This window comes from Sceloporus occidentalis, unplaced genomic scaffold, assembly GCF_023333645.1.
Source record: "Sceloporus occidentalis isolate IW3139 unplaced genomic scaffold, rSceOcc1.0.p SCAF_16, whole genome shotgun sequence".
NCBI lineage: Eukaryota > Metazoa > Chordata > Lepidosauria > Squamata > Phrynosomatidae > Sceloporus > Sceloporus occidentalis.
In genome coordinates, this window is record NW_028316996.1 from 16,603,682 (window position 1) to 16,613,091 (window position 9,410).

The window sequence follows — 9,410 nt, forward strand, 5'->3', positions numbered from 1 at the left end:
TAATTATTATTACTGCAATATCTTAATAGCATATTTTTATCCCTATGGACACATCAAAGACTGATTATCATGTAGATACTGTGTTGACCATTATACAGGATAGTATTTAACCAACCAGTGGACCAATATGTACTGCCTAGTAATGCCTAGTCATTGCAAATACCATAATGGCATAACCAAGTTAATTACTACCAGAAGAGCTGCAACATGCTGCCCAACTAACCAGACATGTTAGGCAGTTATACAAATAACCTAAAAATAATCATGCCTTGTCTCTGAAGCCGGGACACATGGTCAGCCTATAATTACCATCATTTCCTCCAGAGAAACTCATGCTTAGTTTTCTTAAAGGTGAGCACCCACCTTATGAATGACTAGTATTGTATTACTAGGTTCTGCGAATGCTGCAGGCAGGAGTATATTCAAACCCATGAGCACATGTGCGGCACGCTCCCCACTGATAGCGAGCATTTTCCTGCCACTGATTGACTTCTTGAAACAGCCAATTAATGACAATAGTTGGACCATGGAGAGCAGCAGGGCTGCAGCTTCTACTTCTAATATGTGTTTTTCCTTTTTTTTTTTTTTTTGAAGACTGCATATTAAAGTACTCATGGTATGCTCACTTCTGCTCTTCCTAACTATTTAATAATAATAATAATCATAATAATTAGCTATAGTTGATATTATATGAGTATATTAGCTATGTTTACCAAAATGGTGGAGCAAGTCATCGACTCCACAGCGCAATGTTTAAACTTAACATTCTCTTTTTTTTAAATGAGCTATTATACGCAACATCAAGCTGCAGCAGTACAGTAAATATTTAGTTTCAACAAATAGGTGCACTATAGCTTAATTGCTCCATTTAGATAAAACATGTAAGTACTTTGTGTGTAATAAAACTGCTCATATATGAAATTATTAAACCCATGGCACAATGTTTATGTCTGCATGGAAAATCCGCACAATATTTATTGCAGGAGGCAAAGTTTCCAGAATAAAGTATCTCCAGATTTAATGGTCAGCACTTAACTGGATCAAACCCAATGACTAGTTTTACTCTGACTCTGGAGTATAAATTAGCCACGTGGAAGACAGGGATCAGATGTGATATTTTATACAGGAGCTGGGACACTCAACGCAGTAGTTACGTATGCATTGTTTCTTCTGTACTGAAACGCACATACAAAGTATTACAAAGTTGCCCATTAAAATATAAAATACATTTTAAAAAGAGCTTTATTAAGGGCCAACTAGACCCTATCCTAATTCAGGGATCATTGCAGAAATGTATAGCGATAGCCATTGTGTGTAGGACTGGCCACTGTGCATTGGCCTTGTTGGGGCTACCTAATGGTGACTACCATTAACACTTTGAGGTGTGGGGGGCTCGGGGACCTTTTACCCCCATCAGAGGCCAAGACAAATTTTGCTATATTATATATAGGTGTCTACGCACATCTTACTATTTTCCTTACGGAAACCTATATAAATTGTTTTGGGGTTTTTTTCCCCCCAAAATGATTTAAGCTAGTCATAGATACCAAGTTTAGAAAATGTGCATCCCATCACATGATATCAGTAAAAATATGAAAACCCCATAAAAAATAAAATTCTCCCCCCATTATTTTCCCATAAAATAAAAGACACCAGGGGGCTCGTAAATACCATTAACCTGCTATTGCTTGCGAGCTGCAATTTAGATTTGGAACTTTCATTTTTGAAAGCCCCCATCGCATAAACATGAAAAATATCTAATCTATATATATAAATAAAAATATATATATATAAATCCTAGTTCCCTCTATTAACAAAAACAGTATCTATGGTGGTGCCCATGGGGACAACTTTTGGACTGTTGCATCTAGAGGAAGCTCCTAGAATGGTCCGGTTTAGGATCAAAGCTGCCGCACAAATCATGTGTACATATACTGCTCAAGTTAATGTTTACTGGTTAAAACTTTTCAATATTATTTCAAATATTTTCAATAATAATTGCATCAGAGGTTCTTTTTCCTAAAGCCAAGCACAGTGCTCATCTACTATACTGGAAGTTAATTAATGGCTTATATGAGCGCAGAAAATTACTGTTGTGGGGTAGATTAGAGAAGTCGACTGTAGTAGTGAATGCTTATCAGTTATATACTTATACAGGGGTTACAGCAGACATGTTTTCACCATTTATTTTAGGACTGTTTTCACTTTAAACATTAAAAGGAAAAACCTCTAGATTTTGGTCAACATAAAAAAAGATATTAGCAGAGGTTCCAGTGCTGCTGCTCTATCGCCTTCCTTACTCTGAGGGATCATTTTTTCTATAATATTGGGGAAATTCAGTCTTACACCAAGGGGCTGCATGTGCCTATCATCTGCTAGTGCCTGCCTGCCCAGGCCCAGTGCCCTACTGCTCCTGCACATTTCTCAGGGTCCTTACTGTAAGGGATCAATTATTTTAGTTTCAGTCATATTGGGGAAATCCACTCCTGCACCAAGGGGCCTATTATCTGCCAGAGCCTGCCTTCCTAGACCCAGCACCCTTCTGCTACTTTCTCACCGCCCTTAATCTGAGGGATATTGTTTTTATTTTCTATAATATTATAACATATTATATATGCCCTTACGAAAAATTACTGCAGTTTTTCTGAAGTAATACTGCAGTTTTTTGGACATGAAAAAACTGCAATACTGCACTTTACTGCATTTGTACTTCACTGTACTGCAGTTTTACTGCACATTTACCGCACTTTTTTTTTTATATTGCAAACCTGCAGTTGTACTTCAATGTACTGCAGCTTTATTGCATTTGTACTTCCGTACAAAAATAACTGCAGTAAAACTGCAGTACAGTGACGTACAAATGCAGTAAAACTGCAGTAAATGTGCAGTAATACTGCAGTAAAAGTGCAGTATTAAAGTTTTTTCATGTCCAAAAAACTGCAGTATTACTTCAGAAAAACTGCAGTAATTTTTTCGTAAGAGTGTACTGTAATATATATATATATATATATATATATATATATATATATAAAATTTTACCATACTAAAGGGACAGGGGTTCAGGAAAGAAAATTCATGTACATTTCAAAAGGCGAATACCAACATTTGGCCAATAAGAAACAACATGCACATACATTCATAAATATACAAACTATGAATTAATAAACTCGCTTGCAGATATGTAGGAAAAAGGCTGATCCCTGCTGGGTGATTCTAATTTGCCTCCAGTCTTGAAAGGCCTGTTTATAATGTCTTGTTAGAATGTAAGTTTCTTTATGGAATGGTACCTTGGTGGTTGACTGGTTTCAACAAAAGTGGAAGACTACATCTTAAACCAGTATAACTTTTCCTTACTGAACTATCCAGTAATATATGACCGAGATACAATTCAAATGGCAAAAGCCTCATGTGGATAACATTAATTTTTTCCATGAAAGAAAGACTGAGCATACGGCAGCTGTCTAAATCAAGCAACACTCTGCAATCTTGCTACACTTCATGAAACAAAACATGCTTTGGTAAAACCACTTAAAGCTGAAGCAATGGTTTTATGATGACATAAACATTTCAGTAAGCTTATTTGAATCAAAAGGGACAAAAGCCATCCACTGTACATGTGTGTCTAAACCAGCAGGTAAATGCAAGTGAGAGAGCCTATGTAATTTTGGGGACGGAATCAAAAAGTGTCATACCTTGTGTCCTTCTGTGGGTGTCTTAATGTTAAACATGTCTATATTGGCACAAGTGTATTTTATTCTTCATTAAAATGTTGTGCTTGTTGTGCAAATTATACAAAAACATAATGCTGCTTTATGTAACAAAAACATAAAAAAGTATAAAGCCAAGATTAAAAAGGGCATTATTGTAAAGTTCCCTGCTTCAATACAATGGCAATAGATTTATACAATCGTGTAATAGAAGTGTTCAAGGAACTCTTTAATTTCTTCACACAAGAAATTGTGTATGTGCTGTTGTATAGCATATTTCTAAAAGAAAGATGGGTATCAGGTTTTGTGATATGTGAGATGATTGGCTGACTTCCTAAAACTTTGCTGACTTCTTCATTGATTACAAATTTCTTTGTAACTGATTCAAACAAATGATTCCCTAAAGAACAGTTAGGTCAGATGCAATCTTAAATATTGCTTATCCTGTATGGTCACATGAGAGAAACATTTACCAAAAGGAAACACCTGTTGTACACCCTCGTCTAACTTCACGTCTACTGTAATGGTTCTTTCTTTGTCCTATTGTTCATTTTCTATGTTTAAGATTAGACTTGTTCCCTTGTTTCTTAATCCTATAAATGTGTGAATCATCATATTTTATGGCTTCCTGTTACATTTGGGAGTCCAAGGATACTTCTTTACTTGCAACATGATGACATTTATGGAGCATATAGAATGGGCTTCCTGTGGAGAGACAAGCTATGGCCAAGGCTGATGAGTGAGAAGCTATAAATGTGTCCAGCAACTACATGCTGCATGCGCTATGCTATACAAAATGCTATCCAAATGTCTGGGAAAAAAGCTTTAGTTTGAATCTAAATGAAAAAAATAATAAAAGAAAAGGAATCTGATGTAATTAACTTTATATGGGGATTTTCTTTGGAGGCATCTAATTATACTTGCATTTTTTGCTGTTGTTTTTCAGGTTCTCTGGTTACATTAATAGAAGCCATTAATTGAATGTAACCCACAGAATTTCTTAGTAGCCGTAAGGAACTAGATATTTCTACTTTTGTCTCCTTTTATTTCCTCTAATGTGACATTGTCATGTGTCTTAATAGATACTCTGGACAACATTTGCTAAAATCTAATTTAGACCCCAGAATATATTTTACAAATCTGCCTAACATCTTTGACATTTCTTGTTGTTTTGCTAATTTTATCTAAGGGATCCTATAGACCATACCACACTTTACCCCCTTCTTCCCAGGCCTGCCCCTGAAAGACATCCTGTTTAGTCTGATTTACATTAGGCTTGTTGATTTTTTTCATTGTAAAATTTTGCCCAGTTTGCAGTAATTTAGTTCTGTTAGCGCACTAGCAATCTCCTGCGGATAATGCTAGGCTGCAAATTCAGTTTCACGCTTCTCTTGTTTATATAGGTAACATATATATTGAGATAAGAGTTTTTAGACAACAAGAATGAAATGTAGAAGGTCTTTTGTAAATAATACAACAAAACCTCCCAGTTTGTGGTCTAGGATCCCCTTCTTCTCTTCTTTTCGCCTCCCTGATCCTGTTCTCTGTAATTGTTTCAGGTATAAAATTAGATCTTTATTAACACTGGCTTTTTTCCAATGACATTAAATTCTTGAATTATTCCTCCATTAGTTAAAGCCAGTACCTAACCCTGACATTTCAGAGAATCACAATCCCGTGTCTCCTCTTTCCTGTGCTCTGATGCTTTCTTTGATTCCATTGTTCATAAAACTCCTGCATAAAACGCCTCATTTTTTTTATTTTACACACATACAGTCATCCCTACATATCAGTGAGCTACCTTCAAAGCATAGTGCTTGCCAAATGTGTTTAATATGGTGGATCATTAAAGCTCTTTTTCTTACCTGTAGATATAGAGAATAATGGATATCCCTATGTAGTTAAAACTGAAAGGTAAGCTTATACCTGTTTGAAAAAATTATAAATCGAATGCTATTTAGTTAAAAATGTGAAAATGTTAAAATAATATATTAAACAAAGAATGTTAGACATAAGTAGATTTAACCTTCAGTATTTTTGAGGATTGTGCAACCTGTAGTCAAAGATTTGTAGAAGCTAGTCTTAATGTCACTCTTAAATGCTCAGGTACTGGATATTTCCATGAACCCTAGGCACGCTGGAAAGCAAATCAATATACATGTAATATTTGACACTATTATTGAGTTTAAAAGATAAGAGTAGATGCATACATGTTTGTTGTTAGAATTCTGCAATTAGGGGATAAGCACAGCGTTACTACATCAATAGTTCTGAAATAAAGACAAAGGAAGAGAGCAACAGGCTTTGCCGTAGAGATTTACGTAAATGTTCCTTAGGCACATCAAAGAGTTCCACAAATCTTCTCAGGGACACTTTGCTTATCATTTCTGTGTTGTTGTAGGAGCCCCAATCTCCTTGTGCACTCGATGTATGTCACCATTCTCGTATTGAACACATGACCCTGCAAGTACCCCAAAAATCTGATAAAATAACATTTTTGTGGAGAGTACCAAACAATTACTTCAGACTAAACTGGTCTTACAAAAGCCATCAGATTCCTTTGCACTGTGAAGCTATTGGAACATTTTTCTTTATGCATTTAAAAAAATATAAAATTTGGTAGAAGTTATGTGAGTTTATTTGTGATGATATCAGCATTTTTGTTCCTTTTACTTAGAGATACTGAAAAATGATCATTGTAATTTTTTCCATTGCCCTAGGATTTCAGAAACTGTATGGTAAACTGCTTTGGACAGACCATGAGCTCAGACCGATGAGCTTAAAATAAAATTACTACTGTGTCCATCCATGTATTAATGGAAAACAAAAAAAAATAAAATAAACAACACACCATAGATTTACTTATTGTTTAAAACACAAGCTGGTTAAATACTATTGTTTACTATTTACCCCAAAATATTTTTCCATGTAATTTTTTTTTTGAGCACTAAATAGAGTGTTTCATAATGCAATGTACAGTAAAACTTAAATAAAAAGTGAATTTTATTTCTGGTGAATTTCCTTTATTTGCAGACTTGAAAGGCTCCATTATAGGTAATCATGTGATACTTTCATGATACTCCATAATCACATACAATACTGATCTCATCTTTACAGCGGAGTTTATAAAGTCAAGTTCTTTTCTCTGACTATGAGTTCTTCAAATTCGATATGGGCTTAAAATGTATTGCTTATCTGGTACTTTTTAAAAAAAAAATATAAGCTAAAAATTGATTCAGTTTCCAGGGTAATGACATGACCAACATGTCACACAATAAAGCAAGAAATCAGAACCATGGGTGTAGGAACTGGGGGGACAGATTAATTGTGGATTAATTGTGTGAATGGGTGAAAGAATGGATTAATTAATGTGTGGATGAATTGTGTGAATGAGGGAAAGAATTAATTGATGTGTGGATGAATTGCTTGAATGATTTGTGAGAATGCATTAATGGATATGTGTATCATGGATGTGATTTAGGGAAAGGCAAAGATCGCACAAGCAGGGCGTTTGAGTATTAGGGACCAGATTACCTCCGCTGACTTGTGCTCCTTTAGCCTGAGACCACACACTCTTTTCCCAGTTTTCCAGTCACTAGCCGAGACTCAGTGTAAGGTATAACCAAAATGAAGACTGCTTTATTTTTCACACACATGGCTGGATATAGCCAGCAAAATACACATTAACATAAAGCAAGATATTAGGATACAAACCGCCCCCTTAATCTGCCTCCCAGAGACAACAGGGTCGGTAAAGGGATTAACAATACAATGGGGTACCAACCTCCACTATCTATTACTGGCCAAAATCAGTTCCAGGGATGGCTTGGCCGGGGTAAATGTCTGTAGTGGTGATACTGGGGGGATGACTTATACAACATATTAGTGCACCGTGGGGGGGGGTTAAACTGAAACCACTCCCTGTTTGCATATCCTGGCTGTCTGATATGAGATGATATACTGCTGGGGGTAGACACAGAAGCCTTTACAAAGCCAGGGCCCATAGTTGGTAGGGAGGAGACTGGCTCTCAGGCCTCTCCAGGGGTCTGAGTGATGAAGGGTCACATCTCACCATTGATTGGCTATTTGAACCAGCCAGTCAGTTGCAGGAAAACGTTATAATTGAAATAAATATCTAGTAAGAAAACAGGCTTCTACAAGATCCTTGCATTGGCAAGGGGGAACAGCTAAAAATGTGCTGTAAGAGGTTCAGATCTCATTAATAGAAAATAAGAACTTGACTGCAAAAAAACAACCATCCTGTCCATCTAGTCTGCCTTATTTATGAACATAGTATGAATTAAAGACATCTGATCCCAAATATCATATAATTCTCATTTTCAAAAAAGAAATTTTCTCAAACTGCTGCCAAGAAAGCAACACATTCACATAATTAGTAAAACTGACAAAATTCTGGGACATAAACAACTAACTAATAGACCCTTCGACATTCTGGGGATGGTTCCAGACACACACACGCACACAAACATAGTATGTGTTTATTTTTTGTCTGTGTTGGACAGATAGGAGACATTCTTTTTTTTTAAATATATATAAAACAAAGATTTATCATTAAAAACCAGCCGATCCATGGCTAACAGAGAGTTCTGTTAGACAAGTGGAAGCAGATGTTTTATAGAGCTGGGCAGCTTAGTTTATTCACTAAACTGCAAATTAGGATGAGATAAAATTTCCATGAATTAACTACCCATTATTCAGGGCAAGCTCAATCTTTCTCCTGAGATAAATCATGCTTTGACGCCATTTTTTGTGGCTCCTTTGTTCTCCTTATGAGCAATTTTTTAGGGTTGAAAAGTCAGCTTTTTTAACAAATTATGTTGTGATTTTTAATGTGCTGGCACTATGGCTTCAGCTATCTATGCACCCTCATTTTTGAATTACCCTTTATATTGGGCTACGTCTACCATTTGGTCGATAAACCTGTGTAATTACTAGAGAGCATGCACCTCCAGCCATAAGCATGTCTAATGTGTTAAGAACATCCGCTCCTAGTCTTTAGAGTTGTTAGCTCAGCTGTTAACTACGATAACATCTCTTTAGTTAATAAACAAAAAATGTTTATGTTATTCTTACAGCAGTAAACCTAGTGGGCAAACCCGGGAACTCTTAAGGTTTGACCCTGAGCCTTAGGCTCTTTGTCTCAATCTCAGAGTCCCAGAGCCATTTGCCAGATCCTCAGGGTCACACAGTCAGGAGCTGATCATATCTAAGATTCTCAGTGGGTGCTTTTGCTATCTGCATGTTATAGTTGGTTGAATGCAGCTGGCTCAATTAAGTCTATCTTTAAATATTGGAGCCATTTAGTTAACACATTTGGCATGTCATTTGACAGGGTTTCTGCAGATGTGTGTCCTGTTATTGCGGAATAGCAGTATTATGTGGTGTTATGTAGTCTTATGTTTGCAATCTGATATACTTTATTAGATGAAGTGCGGGTTCCTGGTTTGTCTCCTTGTAGTATAAATGGCAGACCGCACATTTACTGAAACCTCAGCTAAGTCAAAATGTAATCTATTATTCAGTGGATTTTTATTTAACACTGCAAGGCACAGTGATGCCTGCTCCCTTTTTTATGGTGCAGACAGTGTTTTGCTTCACCGTTGTCCTTCTTTAAGATACATTTTATATATACTTTCTCGGGTGTGGTAGCCCAGTTTTTGGTTGGCAGTGCCACCATGTTTA